Below are 22,849 nucleotides of genomic sequence, written 5' to 3' on the forward strand. Positions count from 1 at the left end.
AAAATAACAGATTTGAGGACCATCTGGGAAACTAGACAACTGTGCTTCAGGCAGCAGTTCACCTTGTTTTCAGCAAATGCTGAAGTTTGCCTCTAGCATTATTCTTTTGGACAGCTTGGAAGAGACAACTGTTTTGTGGGTGTGGGAAGCTCAGTGCAACAGTTCTTCACACCACTGTTCTAGGCTGTTCACTCATTTAGAACAAGCTGCCAAGCTTCTGCAAAATGTCAGGGATGGTATAGGCCCTGTTAAGGACATAAGAAGATAAAAGGAGTCCTGCTGGATCAGGCCAATAGCCCATCTGGTCCATCATCCTGTTCTCACAGTGGTCAACCAGATACCTATGGGAAGCCTGCAAGGAGAACCCAAGGGGCACAAGCTGTCCCAAACATTTGTGATTCCCAGAAACTATTATACAGAGACATACTGTATTTGATGGTGGACATTCACATGTGTTGGCAAATCTGTGACTGGAATATGCAACTTCAGGTGAAGAAGTGGGGAGGGGGTCAAAGAATTTGAATGACCCTTCATACTGAAAAAATATATATTATTGCATAGAATATTAGTATATATGGGAGAAAGGCTGTTTTCTATATGCACATCTTGTTTTTTGTTTATTTGGAAGAGCATTCAAGAATATGAGCCCCACCTCCAGTGTGAAGTGATACATAAGTTTTCCACTTTATGTACCATTTCGTTAGAACTCTGAAGAAGATTCCATTAGAATGCACTATGTCTTATTCTGTTCAGCTCTCTACTCAGCTTTGCTTGGCCCATGGAGGGACCTTTTCAGATGTGGGTGTGGGGGGAGAGGTTTGCTGCCTACAGATGGGCTTTTTGAAAATGGGGTGTGGGGAGGAAAGAGAAGAAGCACCAGAATTTATGTGCCTCCTGTCCACTTTGCTGGCCTAGTGAAACAGGCAACAGGCTGTTGACCTGGCCATAGAGGAGCAATTGGAAAGTTTGTGTGTGTGTGTGTGTGTGTTGGAAAAAGACGTGTCAGGATTAGCTAATTTGCTGCTGTATTTGTTTTGCTGCCTACCAGTCATGTCAAACAACTACAGTGGTGCCTCGCAAGACGAAAAGAATCCGTTCTGTGATTCTCTTCGTCTAGCGGTTTTTTTCGTCTTGCGAAGCAAGCCCATTGAAGGATTAGCGGATTAGCGCTATTAGCGGCTTTTAGTGGCTTATCTGCTGATCGGATCAGCTGATAAGCGGCTTAGCAGCTTAGAAAAAGGAGGGGAAGGAAAAAAAACCAGCAGGAACTCGCAAGACATTGTCGTCTTGCAAAGCAAGCCCTTAGGAAATTCGTTTTGCGAAGCACCTCCAAAACGGAAAACTCTTTCGTCTAGCGAGTTTTCCGTCTTGCGAGGCATTTGTCTTGCGGGGCACCACTGTACTTAAGAAGCTTTTGCCTGTGTGAGAGTGGGTTCGGGGGGGAAGCGCAGCTGTTTGCTTTGCTGCCTTCCAGGCACGTGGAGCAGTTGGCAGGCAACTACTTGAGGTACTTTGTGAATATGTATGCATATTGGCCGGCTTTTTAGAGATGTGGGAATTGGAGGAAGAAGCAGATACTCTAGTTGGGCCTCATACTGGGGCAGGGACAATACAACAATCCTTTCTTTTTCCTGCTGCCTGCTCCACAGCAGGAATTTCTCCAAAGTTGTTGTTTTGTTTTGTTTATGTGGGGCAGCCCAGTTCAGAGGCATCATTATAATCATTATCTTTTTCCTGTTGTCTTCCCCACATCAGGCTTGAGGGTTTGCTCCCAAGTTGTTGGGTAATGGGGAGCAGAGTGCAGAAGCTTAATCATCATCATTACTATCATCATTACTATTACCAATGGTAATATGGAAGGGAAATCATCATTATTTTTACAATTTTATATTCCTGTCTCTTTTCATTTTCTGTTCTTTTGGAGGTGGCGGCCATTTTGTGTTAGGCCACTACAATATTTCTTTAAATAGTATGAAAAGTGGTGTATTAAGAAGGGCGTGAGATGAAGCCTGCAGGCCTGTTTTATTGCCTGAGTGTTTCTGTGGTTTCTTATTTTCTTCTTCTTTAAAATATCCATCACAAATATTGTTGGCCTCTTTCAATACAGCTCTTGTATAAAGCTTAACTATAACTAATCTTCTGTATTAGCACTGTCTGAACCCCAGTTCTGAGAATTTTCTCCCTCTCTGTGTAGGATTCTAAATATCATGGAATGTGACTCTAAGCAAGAAAGCATGCATGCGCACACACACACACACAAGGAAAATGCACAGGTGTGTGGACACAAACAATAATTCCATACCATTTGTTGTTGTTTAGTCATTTAGTCGTGTCCGACTCTTCGTGACCCCATGGACCAGAGCATGCCAGGCACTCCTGTCTTTCACTGCCTCCCGCAGTTTGGTCAGACTCATGTTTGTAGCTTCGATACCATTGGGCAGTTCTAAATTTTCTTTTAAAAGAGCCCTGCCCCACAAACCATATTCTAAACTTGCTTTTTGCACAGCAATTTACAGCAGAATCCTAACCATATCTACTCAGAAGGGACTACTGTTACATTCAATAAGGCTTACTCCCAAATCAGTGAGATTAGGATTTCAGCCTAGATATCTGAGAATCAGAGGAGTTTCCACTGTTCAGATTTCTCCCGTTCAGTCCGTGTGCTTTGTTCACAGACTTGCTCTCATGCGAATGATTTTTATTTTTTGCTCTGAGTCTGAAGCAGGCCAGGAAGCAGCTTTTAGTTGTTGAATGGGTTTGCGAGTGTGCCTTATTTTGTTTTTGTGTGTTGGCTCATTGTTTTTAATTTTGATTATGGGTTGAGGCCTCCAAAGCTTGAAGTGGCTGTGGCTTCTCTGGATCTCTGAGAGGCCCTGGAGAGCAATATGTGAGCATGTGCAGAAACTAGCCTGCTGTACAATGAAAACATTTGCATGTCATAGAATCACAGAATTGTAGAGTTGGATGGGAGCCAATGGGTCATCTAGTCCAACCCCCTGCAATGCAGGAATGACAGCTAAATATTCCTTTGTGGTATTGCACACTTTGGTTTCTGGCCCCACCTGCTAAAACCATGTGGCTCCCAGAAGCCTGCCTAGATGGGAATGGAGCACTCAGTCTGACAGTGGTTCTACACCCCTGTCATAGGGTGTATGTAAGCAGACCACACAGGCCCAAAAATAGACCCATCAGCTTTTGAGACTCTTGAACTAACTTGTGAGAGGAATTCCATTTTCAGGGGCAAAGGAATTCCCCTTGAAATAGCTTCCGTAGGTAAACTAGCATTGCAAGCCTAGTCTGATCAAACTCCCCTCATTTCTGTAGGAACTCATGAACTTTGAGGAGTTAAACATTTGCTGTAAGAGGGAGCTGCACAACCTTTTTCAACAAATCCTTTTTTATAGCAGTTTCCCCTTAGTTCGATCCTTCCTACAGTCGCAGTGATCTCTCTTTCAAATAGTCACCTGCAAATGGATTCTACTGCAACGTTAGTGGGTTGTGCTGTTTCTGCAGACTGACTGCTGTGAAGGCCAATGAGAAATGAGAGAACAGGGGCACTAAGAAAGAAAGAAAAGCCCAACAAACAACAACCAGCACAGGTTGCTGAGCAACAGTATGACATCAGCATGCTTGGTCTATTTTTGTAGCACAAAGGTTGAAGAAGACTGCAAAAATCATTTCTTTCTTAGATTGCTGAGCGAAACCAAGAGAATGACCATCTTCTGAAGGAGAGACACTTACAAGGATGACATCCCAAAATAAATCCTGACTTGCCCAGTGCTGCACATTTTCTTCAAAAGTTTTGTTCTTAATCTTGAAAGAAAAATTCCAGACTGAGTTTCTCTCAAGTGTCTTTCTCTCATGTGTCTGCATGTGTGACAAAGTACTTGCCTGTTTCATCTGGTGGAGGTAATTCCAGACAGATTTAAATCTCAAGTTGCTCGTCAAATGCGTCTGAAAATTTAGCCCCTCTTTTCTTGTGTTCTTCCATTGCTCTTGGCTTCTCACTCCATATAGCATCACATGATGAAGCTGAGTTTAGAAAAGAGATCCAATAGGTTTCCTAAAAGAACTCTCCCCACTCACCCCCCCCCCCGTATTTACCTCTAGTCTACTGGAAAAGTCATGAAATTTCTGGCTGGTTCAGCCACTCCTTACAAGTCAGTCAGCCATCATTTAAATCAGGGTTGGGGAACTAGTGGCCCTCTCTGGACATTGTTGGACTCCATCTCCCATCAGTCCCTATAATCGGGCCAAGTTCAAACCCAAAGTTTATAAACAACAATAAGAGAATGTTCCCCAGCTCCCTGTGTGATTACATATATATTTGTCACATTGTGTATTGGATAAAGGTAAAGGTAAAGGTACCCCTGCCCGAACGGGCCAGTCTTGACAGACTCTGGGGTTTGTGCGCCCATCTCACATCTATAGGCCGGGGGCCAGCGCTGTCCGGAGACACTTCCGGGTCACGTGGCCAGCGTGACAAAGCTGCATCTGGCGAGCCAGCGCAGCACACGGCACGCCGTTTACCTTCCCGCCAGTAAGCGGTACCTATTTATCTACTTGCACCCGGAGGTGCTTTCGAACTGCTAGGTTGGCAGGCGCTGGGACCGAGCAGCGGGAGCGCGCCCCGCCGCGGGGATTCGAACCGCCGACCTTACGATCGGCAAGCCCTAGGCGCTGAGGCTTTTACCCACAGCGCCACCCGCGTCCCCGTGTATTGGATACCTACTCTTAAAAGCATTTTGGGCGCTGGGGGAAGCTAGGCATTCCCAAGCCTTGCTTCAGAAATGGCACTTTTATCAAAAAGAGTGCAGCAAAGGTGCCTGACTGATGTCAATATGCAGAGAGTAACTTTACCATGCTATCTTATTGGTGCCAGAATACCTATCATTTCTGCACTATGCAAGGAGCTGTTGCATTATGTGATCAGCGGTCTACTTCCTATGTTCTTAAATCTATACTATTCTCATATTTGATGTCCTTTGTTTATATCTGTGTAAATATCATACATTGCCTCTCCTGTCAGGCATTGCCTCACTCCTCCTACTTAGAGGATGCAAGCTTAAATAAGCTGCTTTTGCAGTGGATCCACTCATCCAGCTTTATGGAAGTTGCTCCTTTTGATTTAAATCTGAATTTATAAAGGTGTCCACCTTGTTCACCTCATTAATCTCTTCTGCCATTTTTTTTTTTTGGGGGGGAGGAGGTTAGAATATGAGGAAGGCACTGTGCCAGCTATTTCACATATCAACACTCCCCTTTCCCCTCTTTTATGCATAGCATCAACATGTTGGGGCTGGTTTGTGGGTATGAAGTATGTTTGTGCTTATTCAGTGCTGTAAAAAATATTAAAATCCCCGAAGCCACAATTTTGAGAAAGGAAGCGTGTATAAGTGAGGATTTTGCACAGATTAGTTCCAGGATCACAAGACGCAAGTTGAAATGAAACAAATGCCGCAAGAGGCTGACTGGTCTAGAATACTCGAAAAAGTGGTAGCTTGGCTGTTTGGGTGCTCAAGCATCTTGAATCTACCTGTAAGCATTTACTGCCACCTTGCGGTAGACAGAGCAACAGATGCTCAGTTTTGCTAATCTGAATGTTTTATCCATAGCAAAAATGGAGCAAATAGTCTGCTGTTCGTGTGTTAACTATTGATGGGCAACTTCAAGGCCAGTACTCTCTCCTCTTATGGTTATTTAAATTGGACTTGGACCACGCAGCCCTTCAAATAGAAGATGTTAGCATTTGAGTTGAATGCCAGTAGAAGCGGAACTGAAACAGAAGAGCTGTTGGAGGAGCACACATTCCCTGGGTACCATCACCCTGAGACTCTATGTTTAAGAAAACAAGAAAGCGAATATTTATCACTGGAAATGCATGTTGATTTTGATTTACTCTACCTTTTTTTTGTTGAGGCGGAGCCGAGCATCAGTCAGTTACATGGTTGACTATGCAGAGGTCCTTGCATGCAGTTAAATGCATATACTACTGCCATTATGTGCAGTGATCTATGGACTAGAGTGCTAATCTTCACTCTGGTATGAGAGAAGGAATGGAAAATAATTCCCTGACCACCGCCTACATAGCCTTATACAAAGGGAATATAATAAGAACAAAATCAGGGCTGTAACCAGCATTTCTCACTAGGTGGGGGCCTGACACATTTCCATGTGGGACTAAATATATGTGGGAAGCCAGTGAATCATCCCCCCACCTCCACAACATGAATTACCATTAAAAGAAATAATACATATTGCCATATAAAGAGTAGGCCATTTAGGCCAGAGTCTAACATTTCATAAGCCTGCTAGAGTAAAATGCTGTCACTTTAATGTAGGGCACAGAGCCAAGGAGAGAGTCAGATTTCTTAATAATAGTGTTGAGAAATGTGGTGTCTGATTGATGGTTATGAAAATTCATTCTGTGTCAGTAAAGCAAATCATTGCCACCTTCTTCTTGAACTTGGCAACTGCAGTGTCATGTCAGGCATTTAATAAACCTGAGGCTTCCAGGAAAATTGGAAAGGTGTGAGTGTGTGAATTGTGCAGTATGAATTGTGCAATAAGTGTAGGGTTGCCATATTTTGAAGAGCAAAAAAGAGGATGCTATAATGACTCTTATTTCAAATACCCCTACTCTATGTAGGCTGTAGAACTTGTGATATATTGTTTGGGGGCAAGTGGAGTGAGGAGGAGAAAAGAAGAGGAAAGGAAGTCTTCATCCACCATTTATGTCTGTGTCTCATCCAGAAAGTACAGCCAGAGACATTTTGGCAAATTTAAAAAATCTTGGACAGAAATTTTACCCCTGAAAAAGAGGACGTGTCTAGGAAAAACAGGACAGATGGCAACCCTAAGTGCATTGCTAAGGCTGGTTTCGAAATGAGCCTCAGTCTTGTTCTCTGTGAGTATGGTATACTGGTGTTCTGGCTGCTGATCTGCCCATGCTGTTGATTGACAGGTGAGTTCCTTCCACACCCCACCTGGATCACACAGCTGGCCCTGAGGAAGAGCAGCCACTAGAAATTGACAAGTGAAACACATCTGGAAGTTAGCAGCCTGCTTATGGGTCCAGCTACTCAATATGTTACAAGTGTGCAGAGGAGGGTGACCGAGATGATCAGAGGTCTGGAAACCAAGCCTTATGAGGAACAGTTGAAGGAGTTGTGTATGTTTAGCCTGGAAAAGAGGAGAGTGAAAGCAGATATGATAGCCATCTTCAAATATCTAAAGGGCTGACACCAGTGGCGTAGCATGGGTTGTCAGCACCTGGGGCAAGGCAAGTAATTTGCGCCCCCTAACCCGTGGATTTGCGCCCCCTAACCCCCAGATGTTGCGCCCGGTGCGGCCGGCCCCCCCTGCACCCCCCACGCTAGGCCACTGGCTGACACACAGAAGATGGAATAAGCTTGTTTTCTCCTGCTCCAGTGGGTAGGACCCGAACCAATGGCTTCAAGCTGCAAGAAAGGAGATTCTGACTAAACATAAAGAAAAGCTTTCTGACAGCAAGAGTGTTCAACAGTGGAATGGACTCCCTTGGAACGTGGTGGGCTCTCAGCTGAGATTCCTGCATTGAAGCGGGTTGGACTGGATGATCCTTGGGGAACCTTCCAACTTGACAATTCTAAGTGGATAACATGACCCAAGTCCAGTTTAAAGATAAAGAACCATAAGAAAGGAGAGCGGTTGGGGGCTCCTGAAGACAGTGACCAGATCACCTATGTTTCTGCTCAGTCTGTTGTCCAGCTATTACCTGGGGAGAGGGTCAGGTTAGCTTCAAGCCTCCCTCACCGTTCTCTTCTTATGGTTATTTTTAGATGTACTTGGGCCAGACAACTCTTCAGATAGAGGACCCTCTCTCAGTCCTTCAAACAGAAGAGTGCCTTCTGTAAAGATGGTCAGCCTACATTTAATGTCTTGTTCCTGGTTTGGTCCTGGGTTTGTCTAGAGTAGCAGTGACGTGCTGGGACTGGAAGAGACATGACGGGGAGGCCTATATGGTAACTTCCAGAATTGTTCAACCATCAGCTATCCTCACATGCAGGTTTCAGGTCTGTGACTGGAGTTTACGCTTGCTTGCCTTTTTTTTTTTTTACAATGGTCTTTTCTTTATCTTTTTCTTGCTTATATGGCAACTCTTCAAGCTGTCCTTTTTGGTTCTAGCCTGAATCGTTCTCCGGATGTTGTTCTGCATAGTGCTTGCAAATTTGAAATATTAATAATATTTGAATGCCTGGCCAAACCCATCTTTAAAAAAATAAAAACGGATGTGTTTATAAAATATTTAGTCACAGTGTTATGTTTAGGAGAACACACAGGCAAAGGCTCTGTTGAAATGTAAGCATAGCCTGAGTTATGACCAACTTCAATAGCTACCACACTGCAGTCTCTAATGAGATGAGCAACAATGCCATGACTGCTTAAGCTGTTTGGGGGGCATTGTGCACTCTTTGCCTTTTGTTTCCTTTTGTTGCCTTCTCTTGATTTTAGTTTGTACATAAAAAGAGGGAATGTGTTTCTTTATTTCCAAGACAAAGACCCCCTTGTTCTTGACCCCCCTCCAAATCCTCAGAGCAATCCAGGACTTTATGAACAACAACAAAAATTACCAGTCCTGCAGAATCACTGAAGCAGTGTGTAAACTCTCTAAATAGGAGAGTAGAGCCAGTGTGGTGTAGTGGTTAAAGTGTTGGACTAGGACCTAGGAGACAAGGGTTCAAATCCCCACTCAGCCATGAAGCTCACTAGGTGACCCTGCGCCAGTCACCCTCTCTCAGCCTAACCTGCACCACAGGGTTGTGGCTGGGATAAAATGGGAAGGAGAACTAAGTACGCCATCTTGAGCTCCTTGAAGGAAAGATGGGATATAATTAAGTATATTAAAACAATCTCCAATCAGTTTCTTCATGAAATGTGGAGTTCAGAATAGAACAATTGGTGATTTTAATGCTCCCTTTTTACACTTTGCCATTGAAAATGGTTGAATGAAGAAGATGGGAGGTATGGTCTACCAGTTATAGTCCTGTAATTCCAAAAAGAGAAATCTGCTACAGGTAGAATAATGGTATTTCCATGATCACCCAAAACAAAAGTGAGGATTTTGTTGTACTGAACATTTGCTTCATCTTAGACCCAGAACATGCTAATAATATAGATTCACTATAATGTAATGGCAAGCTTCCAGCAAATAGAAACATACTAGTTATGTATTTTCGAAGGAATAAAATTTGGATGCCCAAACATGCTTTGTCTTTGATCTCCGTTGGGAGGAGTAGCTGGCTCAGGAACAGTGAAGGCCTCTGTGCTATACTATATAATCTTTGTTGATGCTAACAAATCCAACAGCAAAGATTCAGAATGTTAATACACAGCCCAGCACCTTGTTGTGAGAGCTGCCAAGAGAAGAAGAAAGAGTCCACCCAGCAAGCAGGCCTTAAAACTAACGCACCACCTCTCAGCAATCCTGGGGCAACACCTTTCATCAGATGTCAGTTCTGAAGGGGGAAAGAGTTTGTGCACCTTGCAGAGGCAAAAGGCTTTTTAAAAAAAAGAACAGTAGGGCCCCTGTAGAATAACCAGCAATGTGTCATTAACAGGCAGTGCCTGTATGCTTGCCACACCTCTGGCAACTTGCTTCCTTACTCATAAAACAGAGAGGTATTTGCTTATGAAGAAGGCATGCTGTGTATGCTATACTGCAAAACAATGAAAGTGAAGTTGGGAACTTCTGGAACATTATCTTAGAAGGATCATGTTACTATATAGGCTGCTGTTCTGCATATATAACAAGGACTCATCTTGAAGACTAGCACCTGTATTCTTGGATAAGTTTAATCAGTGACAGTCCATTTCTTCAGATGTATAAACATTACCTGATGGGGATAACTCTTCATGCATCTGATGGATTGGGCTGTAGCCCACAAATGTTTATGCTGAAATAAATTTGCTAGTATTTAAGGTGTCATAATAATGAGGGTGAAAGAGGAGAGCGCAAAATATGGTCTGAAGCTCAACATAAAAAAAAACTAAGATCATGGCCACTGGTCCCATCACCTCCTGGCAAATAGAAGAGGAAGAAATGGAGGCAGCGAGAGATTTTACTTTTTGGGTTCCATGATCACTGCAGATGGTGACAGCAGTCACGAAACTAAAAGACGCCTGCTTCTTGGGAGAAAAGCAATGACAAACCTAGACAGCATCTTAAAAAGCAGAGACATCACCTTGCTGACAAAGGCCCGTATAGTTAAAGCTATGGTTTTCCCAGTAGTGATGTATGGAAGTGAGAGCTGGACCATAAAGAAGGCTGATTGCTGAAGAACTGATGCTTTTGAATTATGGTGCTGGAGGAGACTCTTGAGAGTCCCATGGACTGCAAGAAAATCAAACCTCTCCATTCTTAAGGAAATCAGCCCTGAGTGCTCACTGGAAGGACAGATCGTGAAGCTGAGGCTCCAAGACTCTGGCCACCTCATGAGAAGAGAAGACTCCCTGGAAAAGATCCTGATGTTGGGAAAGATGGAGGGCACAAGGAGAAGGGGATGACAGAGGACGAGATGGTTGGACAGTGTTCTCGAAGCTACCAGCATGAGTCTGACCAAACTGCGGGAGGCAGTGGAAGACAGGAGTGCCTGGCGTGCTCTGGTCAATGGGGTCACGAAGAGTCGGACACGACTAAATGACTAAACAACAACAACACAGAGAAATCTCTATGGAATTCTGCAGATAGATTCCTCCAGACAACCTGTTACAAGCTTTAGAGCATAATATGAGCCTGTTGGATCGGAGCAGTGGCCCATTTCGTCCAGCATCCTGTTGTCCCTTTGGCCAACTAGCTGCCTATGGGAAGCTAGAAAACAGGACCCAAGTACAACATAGCTCCCTGCATTTGTGATGCCCAACAACTGGTATTTGGAAGCATCTCTGACTGTGGAGGCAGAGCATAGCCATCACACTTAGTAGCCACTGGCAACCTTATACTCCGTGAATTTATCTAATCCTTTTTTGAATCCATCCAAGTTGATGGCCATCACTGCCTCCTGTGAGTTCCATCATTGAATTATGTGCTGCATGCAGAAGTATTTTCTTTTAACCATCTGTTAGCACTCAGCTTCATTGGAGTTCTAGTCCATGAGTTCTAGTGTTACAAGAGAAGCATAAACAATTTCCTTCATGCCATGCAGGGTTTTATAAATTTTATCTTACTCACATTTCTAAAAAGTCTTCAATATTGCAACCTTTCCTCATGGGGAGATTCTCCAACCTGTGATCATTTTTTTTATCATCCTGATTTATCTGCACAAAGCTTATGCAGAGTTTAGGCTATGTCTCGTCTTTAAGGAGCGTTCATTCTGATTTTTTTTTTGCAGGGAGGTTCTCTAGCTTGAGCACTCATCCTGAATTCGTTCTGATTTGCTTGCATGGTAGTTACATGTCTTCTTGTCAATCATCTGTCACTTTTCAGTGCATTCCCCATCATTTTCCTCACTGCAAAAGTCTGTTTTTTTAAATTTAAAAAAGTGGATCTGTTGCGCTAGAACAACAGAGTGGTTTGAACTGCCTACATTTCCAGTATTTGCTTGAATTGAATTGTTGCAAAATACTGGCAGTCTGGAGGCAACTTGCTTCAATCCCACTGAATAATAATAATAATAATAATAATAATAATAATAATAATAATAATTTATTTATACCCCACCCATCTGGCTGAGTTTCCCCAGCCACTCTGGGTGGCTTTCAACTGAGTGTTAAAAACAATACAGCATTAAATATTAAAAACTTCCCTAAACAGGCCTGCCTTCAGATGTCTTTTAAAGATAAGATAGCTGCTTATTTCCTTCACATCTGAAGGGAGGGCGTTCCACAGGGCAGGCACCACTACCGAGAAGGCCCTCTGTCTGGTTCCCTGTAACCTCACTTCTTGCAATTAGGGAACCACCAGAAGGCCCTCGGCGTTGGATCTCAGTGTCTGGGCCGAACGATGGGGGTGGAGACGCTCCTTCAGGTATACAGGACCAAGAAGTCAACCAAGAGTGAAGGAGTATGCTGGATGGCAGTTCAACTGCTCAACCTCATGCTTTCTAGGCATGGGACAACTAGGAAGTGTGGATGAGCCCACAGCCTAGCATTTTCTTCATAAGCAGATGCCCATGGGAAGCCTACAAGCAGGACATGACCATATAAGAGGAGACTGTAGTCCAAGACTGCAATCCCAAGCACACATACTAGGGAGGATATCCCATTGAATAGAGTGGGCCTTACTTCCAAGAAAACGTATGTTTAATTGCACTGCGAGTGTGCACTTAATACCCACTTTTATCGCTAAAATCTGGACACCACTGCTTCATTTCTAACTATTCTTCATAGACTTTTTGCATCTTGTCCTAAATTGCCCACCAAGAACCGGCAGTCTGTTGCAACACATGGTCGATTGGAAGACACACATGTTTGTGTAGCCTAGTAGCGAAATAAGCTTTGAAGGAAAAGCAGCCTGGATTAGAGGAGTAGGGGACAGATTTGCTGTTATGCTGGCAATTTAATATTTGGCATAATTTATTGGAGGATGGATTAGAATCTTTTTACTATTTTCATAAATAACTTGCTAAGCCCAAGATTTGTTTGCTCCCAAGTCAACAGTCTAACCCAAAGTCTGGAATTTTAAGTCTATTGTATAATAATTCTGTACAGAAATCAATGTAGCTTGTTGACTGAAGGTTTTTGATTTAGTTCTTTTTATCCAAGTAGGAACTTCAAAACAGAATTGGCTGGGAATGCATTATTTATGATGTGGTGCTGCAGTGGACAAGCTTTATATCCTCTCGTTTGGTTTCCCAAGTTTATGCAGTTATCTTTATGCTAGCATAGAATGATGTAATTTTAGAGTGGACCATGAGGTCATCTAGTTCAACCCTCTACTCATTGTAGGGTGTATGGCAGGGATTGGGAACCTTTTTGGACCAGCAGGCCAGATCTTTATACCCCCACCCCCATGACTGCCACCCCCATAAGGCAAAGGGGCAGCCACTTCAGGCAGGATCCGCAGCTATGGCAGACTTTGGAATCTCAAATTTCAGCAAGGATAATAGGAAAGATTTGTCGTGCAACAGCATTTCAATATATTATTTATATACCCACAATAGTTTTTATTTACTTGTGATACTGTATATTGATAGGACACAGAAGTTTAAAAGAAGCTATTTTGGCCACCCACCTCCCAGCCATCTGACAACCTATTGACATCACAAAATTGGCAGATGGGTCATCCCACTGGGGTGGGCAGAGATGTGGCACAAAGCAGGATTGAACTCTCCATGCATTAGCTGATGCGTGGAATGTTCAGTCCTTGCTTTCTGTAACTGTGTCTCTTCCTCTCTATTTATCTATAGGATGCAGTTATATGTTGAAAGAATTTAATAACATTTAAATAAATAAATACTACTATTGCTGCTGCTATTATTTCTGCTGATGATGGTGTGATTGATATGTGAGTTCTGCAATTGTTATTCGTATGAACTTGGTACTTGAGACTATATCCCATTCATTAGAAATTTTGTAATTTTTTTTTTTTTACTGCTGTAAGCTGCCTTGGACAGGCATTGCCTAGAAAGGTGATGTAGAAGTATTTTTTTAAATAAAATACAGCCAGTGAAGGAGAAAAACATTTGCACCAATGGCTGACAGAAAAGGGGAAGAATAAACGGTAGAATTTAAAATCTAGAATTCCCTTTGCCTAAGGATATTGTGACCCTTCTCTTTTGTTTGCTATCTTTATAGGAACAAACTCAGAAAGTACTTTTGTGGCGCAGAAATGCCTGATGCAGCGCACTCTGCAGCAGTTAACTGGTATAGTATATAATCATTTGCTATTTGGAAATTTAATAAAATAACAGTAATTAGAAGGGCTGAGCCGAATTTATTAGGATCATTTTATGCAGTGTTAAAAAAAGCACTCATGTTTTTCAACAGCTTCATTGGCATTGCTTCCAAAAATGTTTGTTTCATTCTTATTGCCCTTTCTTGCTATCAGTGACATAATCACATGGCCATATCTGACTATTTTGCATTGTGACATCATCCTGTTTACTATATGGTGATTGGCTGGTGTCATGCATGTGACCAGTCTCGGAAGCAGAAGGAAGGGATATTCAGAGTTGAGAAACACTGTGTCAAAACAGTGGTGGGAAACAATGGTGCCAAACAGGATACAAAAGATGACTATTTGCCCAAGCAAATTATTTTAAAAATATCCCCAAGCATTCCCCCTATGATCTACTGCTTGTGGCCTAGAGAATATGGAGAATATTCGGCACAGCCCAACTAATTATCTATATCTTATAAAATAAAATATATCAATAGAAACATGCCAAAATAATTTTGAATTACATTCCTAGCTATTATAAAGGGCCCTTGCCTCATCAAGTTATCTTCTCCATATAGTGTTAATATGATGTGATTTAAGTTTTATAACTTGATGTTCTTCTCAACCTGGAATTCTTCAGAGATACTTTCACTAAACTGCTCATTTCTTCCACAGTGATTTTGTCTTTTTCATCTTTTGGTGACATTTGTCATTTTAGGTTTATTTGAATTTTGCTGCAATGTATCATTGATGTTCTGTGGGTTGCTGGAGAAGAGAATTGGGGTGGGTTACTGTTGCATCTATTGGCAACCGCAGTTGCAACAGATTTAAAGAGATACAAAGCGATGCTACTTCCTCTATTACCTGTATCCTTTACTCAACAGCAGCAAAGAGTTGAGCTGATAACAGCCTTTGGAAATAGCAATCGAAAACCCACACTTCCACACTTGCATGTGACACTTAGATAACGCAGGGATGGGGGCACGGCAGATCTTCCATACATTCAATATTCAGGTTAGAAACAGGATGCGATGGAGCTGTGACAATTAAGAGCCAGAAAAGGAGCTAAACCCATCAGTTCAAAACTTGGGGCAATGCTGATGAAAGAAGCATTGCCCTTACTCTTAGGTCTGATTGGTTGCCTAGCCCTGTGATATCCTTATGTGAACTGTATGGTTCTCTATTGATTGGAATCACTGGTCCCAAGAAGCAGACCCGGCTTAATGAGAATGGCACTGAAGCAAAAGCCTATCAGGAAATGTGGTGTGTGCATGTGTGAGAGCTCAGTGAATACTGTGGCCCCGAAGCATTGCATTCACTCCCATAGTGGAACAAGTGAACATTGGTGCATCCCTAACATGAATTGCAATCCCAAGAAAGATAGAGGATCTGAAAACTGTTCTGAGCAGTATTTTCGATACCCAGATAGTCCACTTCAAGAAGGGTGATACTGCAGCTCAGATCCTTGAGAATTTGGAATTGTCTTATGGATTTGCTAGTAAATGCTCTGACCATGAATGGGTAAGAGACTTATTTAAATTGAAGCTTGTATCCACAGGCAGGCTGGGGTAGTGGAGTAGGGCAGTGCAAACCCACATTGATTCCTACAACACCCTCCTCAGTGTATTTAATGCTTCTTCTGGTCACAAATGGGACGCGGGTGGCACTGTGGGTTAAACCACAGAGCCTAGGGCTTGCCGATCAGAAGGTCGGTGGTTCAAATCCCCGTGACGGAGTGAGCTCCCTTTGCTCGGTCCCTGCTTCTGCCAACCTAGCAGTTCGAAAGCACGTCAAAGTGCAAGTAGATAAATAGGTACTGCTCCGGCGGGAAGGTAAACGGCGTTTCCATGTGCTGCTCTGGTTCACCAGAAGTAGCTTAGTCATGCTGGCCACATGACCCGGAAGCTGTACGCCGGCTCCCTCAGCCAATAAAGCGAGATGAGCGCCGCAACCCCAGAGTCGTCCACGACTGGACCTAATGGTCAGGGGTCCCTTTACCTTTACCTGGTCACACACACTTGGGTAGCAAGAGCTGCATCTGAAGGTTTTTCTGACTGTTTACATTTGACATTTCTCTCTCTTCTAGCTAGGAAGGTACAGCTGTCCCTGCTACTCCTCTGTGCATCAGTGCCTGAATTTTGAGAGTTTGGTTGGGAATGTTGTGCCTTCTGTGAAGGATTTTAAGAGTCATTTTTGACATGCTCTTTCTGTTGCTTATTTTGGTTTTGATGGCTTTGCTATTGCTCTGCGATGGAAGGGAATGCAAATGTAATATTGCACACACACGTACACACACATGCTTGAAGCAACTGATAAATGGTCCGATGTAAATGCATAGAAATGTAAAACTGCTATTTATAGTTTCAGGTAGGTAACCGTGTTGGTCTGACGCAGTCGAAATAAATGGAAAAAAATTAAAAATTGTCCAGTAGCACCTTAGAGACCAACTAAGTTTCTTCTGGGTATAAACTTTCATGTGCATGCACACTTCTTCAGATCCTTCTTCAGTGTATCTGAAGAAGTGTGCATGCTATTAATAGTGTGCAGGAAGGATAGTCCTAACAAAAAGGGGGCCTGTTTGTGGTTTAGTGGGTTGGATGTTGAATTTTGGCTTGGAAAGCTTTGAGTCAAACCTCTGCACAACCACATACATGCTGGGTGGCCCATTTCTGTGTCTCGGGATGACTGGGATGAACAGGGAGAAATTTTAAAGGATTCTCTACATTTAAAGTGCTACGGGAATGGGTATTAATAATAACAGGCCACATACACTCCACAGAATGTTGTACAATGAGGAGATGCCTTTTATGGATGGCAGAGCACCGCTCTCCTCACTGCTATGGCTTCATCTGCCCACCTGCACATCTGTCTCCCATATCGGTCTCTACAACCACAGAAGGTGCTGTATCTCTTCAACGATTTGACTTTACCCCAAAAGATGCACTCTTCCATTGTCTCTTAAGACAGAGGGTTGCCAGCAATGTTCTCATGAGCAAAGTGTTCATTTTGGAGGGGAATCCCCTTATGTTATAGGGACACGGGGGGCGCTGTGGGTTAAACCACAGAGCCTAGGACTTGCCGATCAGAAGGTCGGCGGTTCAAATCCCTGCGATGGGGTGAGCTCCCTTTGCTCGGTCCCTGCTTCTGCCAACCTAGCAGTTCGAAAGCACGTCAAAGTGCAAGTAGATAAATAGGTACTGCTCCGGCGGGAAGGTAAACGGCGTTTCCATGTGCTGCTCTGGTTCACCAGAAGTAGCTTAGTCATGCTGGCCACATGACCCGGAAGCTGTACGCCGGCTCCCTCAGCCAATAAAGCGAGATGAGCGCCGCAACCCCAGAGTCGTCCACGACTGGACCTAATGGTCAGGGGTCCCTTTACCTTTACCTGGTCACACACACTTGGGTAGCAAGAGCTGCATCTGAAGGTTTTTCTGACTGTTTACATTTGACATTTCTCTCTCTTCTAGCTAGGAAGGTACAGCTGTCCCTGCTACTCCTCTGTGCATCAGTGCCTGAATTTTGAGAGTTTGGTTGGGAATGTTGTGCCTTCTGTGAAGGATTTTAAGAGTCATTTTTGACATGCTCTTTCTGTTGCTTATTTTGGTTTTGATGGCTTTGCTATTGCTCTGCGATGGAAGGGAATGCAAATGTAATATTGCACACACACGTACACACACATGCTTGAAGCAACTGATAAATGGTCCGATGTAAATGCATAGAAATGTAAAACTGCTATTTATAGTTTCAGGTAGGTAACCGTGTTGGTCTGACGCAGTCGAAATAAATGGAAAAAAATTAAAAATTGTCCAGTAGCACCTTAGAGACCAACTAAGTTTCTTCTGGGTATAAACTTTCATGTGCATGCACACTTCTTCAGATACTTCTTCAGTGTATCTGAAGAAGTGTGCATGCTATTAATAGTGTGCAGGAAGGATAGTCCTAACAAAAAGGGGGCCTGTTTGTGGTTTAGTGGGTTGGATGTTGAATTTTGGCTTGGAAAGCTTTGAGTCAAACCTCTGCACAACCACATACATGCTGGGTGGCCCATTTCTGTGTCTCGGGATGACTGGGATGAACAGGGAGAAATTTTAAAGGATTCTCTACATTTAAAGTGCTACGGGAATGGGTATTAATAATAACAGGCCACATACACTCCACAGAATGTTGTACAATGAGGAGATGCCTTTTATGGATGGCAGAGCACCGCTCTCCTCACTGCTATGGCTCAGTCTACATGCCATGATTTATCAGGACCACCTCTATTTCAGCCAACTCATTGCTTCTGCACACAGAGTGACTATTATTATAAACAAATGGATCTGCTTGGTAGGTGCACAAGCCAAAGGCACAAATCCCTTCAATGAATAAAAAACCAATGATCTCACTGTGTTTATGACATGGTTGTATAATTATTATGAAGGATTAAAAAAAGTAAATAGGCGCTTTGTGATATTGTCCATTGCAATCCAGTTGCCCTCCCCATTGCTGTAGTGCACACCATCCCGATCTTCTCGTATTTAATTTTCCTCTGCATGTGTATTTATTTTCACAGCCAGTTAGGGGTCACAGTATGAGTATGAGGTCAAAAGATTCAATCGACCTGTCTCCCCTTTCGTTTCACACTCTTACTTCTGAATCTCACAATGCAGTCTTAATATTGTGTATTCAGAAGAATGTCTCATGGAGTTTAATGGGGCGTACTTTCTGGTAAGTATGCTTAGGATTGCAGCCCAAACAAACGGCAAAGGTAGAGAAGGGGGCATTTGTTTTTGCTTGCATGTGTTTCCTCCATGAGGATATTTTGTGAAGGGTTGAAAGACGTACAGGGTTGAAAGATGGGCGTACTGCAAGAACCAGAGCTGTTCATGAAATTTTTTCACACCACACACATCACTGAATGAAATGTCTTCACCCTAGTGATTTTGCACAGAGCCATTTTACTTGATTCCAAACGTACATTGCTGTTTTGCTTGTTGTGTTTAAATTGAGAACAAAGAGGGATCTTATAGACTAATTATGGCAAGGATATGCCTTCATTTGTGCTTTATTATATCTCCTCACAAAAACACTTACTGTACCTTTTCTGTGCTTTCTCTAGAAAATAGCATGCTCCAAATGCTATTGTTATTTTGTGCACTAGAGGGCAGCACGGCTTCTGTGTCTCTGCCTTTGCACTGTTCTCTCTTCTGGACTGAACACCCTTTTGCCTGCGCATCCATTCAGTGGAGTCATGGAAGAATAATATTTAGAAGGCTGGGAAAAATAAGAAAATGCTGTTTTGTTATGAGCGTACCCTGCACACACAGGCAGAAAGGAAAACAATGTGCTACAAATGAGAGGGAATGTGTAGATACAGATAGGTAGCCGTGTTGGTCTGCCATAGTCAAAATAAAAAAAATTCCTTCCAGTAGCACCTTAAAGACCAACTAAGTTAGTTCTTGGTATGAGCTTTCGTGTGCATGCACACTTCTTCAGAGAATGTGTGCATGCACACTTCTTCTTCAGGGAATGTGTAATTAGTTTTTCAGGAGCAGGCAGTCACTAGGCTTTCAGCTAATCGGGGTGGGGTGGAGGAGGAAGCCTAGTCAAGCCAGGATTGTCTGGCATGTTTCTGGGCCAGTTGCCAGAAAAACACGACGGGCTTCCCCCCCTTAGCATGTAGTTTTGTTTGGGCCGTACAGCATTGGTGAATATAACCAACTAAATAATCCCACAGAAGTTAGTAGCCTGCAAAAAAGTGTTGTATGTTGTTACATACAAGTCTCAGTTAACAGAAATGTGTTGAATCCAGACCCCAACCTGCAAAAAAAGCCACAGAGCTGCAAATGATGCACTGGGGGCTCTACCTCTAACCCTCCCCCGGGTACCAGAATTATTTCACTCTTTCAGGAATAATTATTTCAAGAATTGCCAACTCTGGCTTCCTCCCACTCCTTTCTGGTTATGCCCCGATGTAGTTTTGGGTTGTAAAACAAAAAGCAAAGACGTTGGTGCATAAGAAACCCTCCTCCAATCTACAGTTGGACAAAACCTTTATCATGTCAAGTGTTGCTCTTCATAGAGCAAGATGTGACACAAAAGTGGGGGTGAAGGGGCCACACACACACACACACACACACACTCTGGTGCCTTGGGTTAAGAACTTAATTCGTTCTGGAGGTCTGTTTTTAACCTGAAACTGTTCTTAACCTGAGGTACCACTTTAGCTAATGGGGCCTCCTGCTGCCACCATCCGATTTCTGTTCTCATCCTGAAGCAAAGTTCTTAACCCGAGGTACTATTTCTGGGTTAGCGGAGTCTGTAACCTGAAGCGTCTGTAACCCGAGGTACCACTGTATATTCTTTTAAAAACTGTTCAATTGTCAAAGGTTTCAGTGTCTGAGGGCTCTTCCTGTGATGGCCCCAGTTGGGTCGAGCCAAACCAAGGCAGGCCAGCCACTGGGAGGTCTGAAGACTTTTATTCTTCTCTCGCCATGAAAAGCGCCCTCCTTTTTCAGTGACTCAGTGATTGCCCAGAGATAATGAAGAGAGAAGGCACCCCCTCATCACTGTGCCCTCCACACACCTAGCATTCAGGAAACAGCATCCATTGTGAATCTCTTTGCAGCTCTGATTGGCTGAAGCTCCAAACACGGCTTTTTCTTTCCTTTGTCCTTTTTCTTCATAACAGCAACATAGTCGCATCCTTGACAACGCCTTTGAGAAAAATGAAGCTCATTCAGAGAGCATTTCCCTCATTCTGAATGATCTTACTTTCCCCAAGTTCGGCCAGATTGCTAAATCTAATCAGCTATGTGATTGTGCTGCTGTTACTATCCTGACGCTGTGGTTTCAAAACAAAACAAAAATGGTGTTAGCGCAGCGGATTATCTGGAAGGAGGGCAGCACTAAAAAGATAAACTTGGAAAGCTCCTAACCTCCAAAGCGCTTCATTTGGCAAAATTAACTTCAATTATAAGATATCAATCAAATCAAAAGTTAAGAATGGAGTGGAAGTATTTTGAAGATTACATGTCAAAATATTGTTCTAAAAATGACATGCTGATAGGCTTAGAATAAAAAAGTAAGCAATAACAATAAAGAAAGAAGGAAAAATCAGAATGTAACAAAAATAACTTATTATAGAATGCAAGGAAAAAAGGTAGAAAGAAATATAAAGAAAGTCAAATTGCTGTGGAGGGAAGTAGAGGGTGGGTGGTGGGTTTTTTAATTAAGTGTATAATTAAGTAGCTGTTGTAATTTAGATATTATATTTTATGTGAAGGAATCATTGGGAATTTTGGTTATTATGTATATATGTTAAGTTTCAATAAAGATCTTTTTTTGGGGGGGGAATGGAAAAAATAAAAATAAGAATAATAAAAAGATAAGCTTGGGAAGCCCCTAACTTCCAAAGCGCTTCTTTGTGCCAAAAAATGCACAGTATTTAACTCAGGGTAATTTCACAATATTAGTACATAGTAGCTAGGAGAAGAAATGCGCTTTTCCCAGTGACTGTATCTTGCTGATTGGGTACTGGAAAGATGTGCTGTCCTCACACAACAGAAGCACAATTTGACAGGGAAGATGACTGAACCACCCACTAAAAATTGCAATTGTGTAGCAATTGTGGTTCAGCAAGATGATTTTCTCAGGACATAAAAGACAGTTACTTCCTCCAGCTGATTTACATTTACCGTCTTATTTCTGTCCTCTTCGTTTTGAACATCATAATTTTCCTGCAGAGATCATTGCATCCACACAGGAAATTCCAAGTCCGCCATGTACATACCACTGTGTGCAAAGAATACACTCGTGTCTCTTTGGCCATGTAAACAAATGCTGAAAAAGACAGACACCTGCTTTAAATAAAACCCTACACAGGTCTGTATAGGAAATTTTTCAGATACGTGGTGCTAGCAAAATCTGCATTTGAATAGCTAAGACATTTCAAAAGTAACTTCTATTGCGTGAGTTCAAGTCATCACAGATCTCTCCCCCACACTGGCAGAGCTGTCAAGCAGGAAAATGTTTGGAGTGCAGAGAAACTGAAATCATCTTCTTCTCCCCCCCTCCCCCATAAAACTAATTCAGAATTAGTCAGAAAGCTGTTAAGTGCTAAGAGAAAGACTTGCATGGAAACATAAGCAGCACAGGCAATTTCCCCTGAATAATTCTGGAAAGGATGTGAAACAAGGAAGATGACTTTTTATGTGTCTGCATCTTTAATCCCTGTAGATCAGAGTTATGAAACAGTGCCCTCCATATGTTCTTGGTCTACAACTCCCATCGTTCCTGACTATGCTATTTGGGGCTGATGGGAATTAAGCCATTATCATATGCAGAGCCACAGGTTCCCAATCCTTGATGTAGAAATCAATTAGGAAAGGAATGCTGTAGGGCCATTTTTTTAAGCTGTAGAATTTAAGAAAAAACCTAATTGATCAGACGAAAGTCTAGTCCTGTCCAGTCCAGTCCAGTGTCCCTTTCACATAGTGTCTGTGATGTCAACATATGAGAGTGCTGGAGGTGAAATAGTTAAACAAGTTACCCAATCAGAACCCGGGGGGTGGAGTCAGAGGGACTATAAAACCAGCTCTGGGAGGGGTAAAGGGGGAGTTCGTTGGGAGTTGGGTGGCTGGTTGGAGTGGGAGTGAATTGGGATAGAGTCTGTGGGGAGGTTGAGTTACTGTAGCGAAATAAGCTGAGTCGGGAACAGTTAGGAACTAGGAAGAAGAAGAGTTTGGATTTGATATCCCGCTTTATCGCTACCCAAAGGAGTCTCAAAGCGACTAACATTCTCCTTTCCCTTCCTCCCCCACAACAAACACTGTGAGGTGAGTGGGGCTGAGAGACTTCAAAGAAGTGTGATTGGCCCAAGGTCACCCAGCAGCTGCATGTGGAGGAGCGGAGATGCGAACCTTGTTCACCAGATTACGAGTCTACCGCTCTTAACCCCTACACCACACTGACAAGTAAATATCTGAGAGGCGGTTTAGTGAGTGAGAGCAG

General features: G+C 42.9%; 1 long non-coding RNA gene across 1 annotated transcript in view; it reads left to right on the forward strand.

The window, feature by feature from the left end:
* The window catches only part of LOC309528132, a 112,079-nt gene that overhangs the window by 35,324 nt on the left and 53,906 nt on the right, over window positions 1-22,849 (forward strand). The window contains exon 2 of the long non-coding RNA XR_014217552.1: window positions 13,774-13,842. This is a non-coding gene — a long non-coding RNA (uncharacterized lncRNA). The remainder of the gene's footprint in view (window positions 1-13,773; window positions 13,843-22,849) is intronic.

This window comes from Podarcis vaucheri (genome assembly GCF_965113315.1).
Source record: "Podarcis vaucheri genome assembly, chromosome: 3".
NCBI lineage: Eukaryota > Metazoa > Chordata > Lepidosauria > Squamata > Lacertidae > Podarcis > Podarcis vaucheri.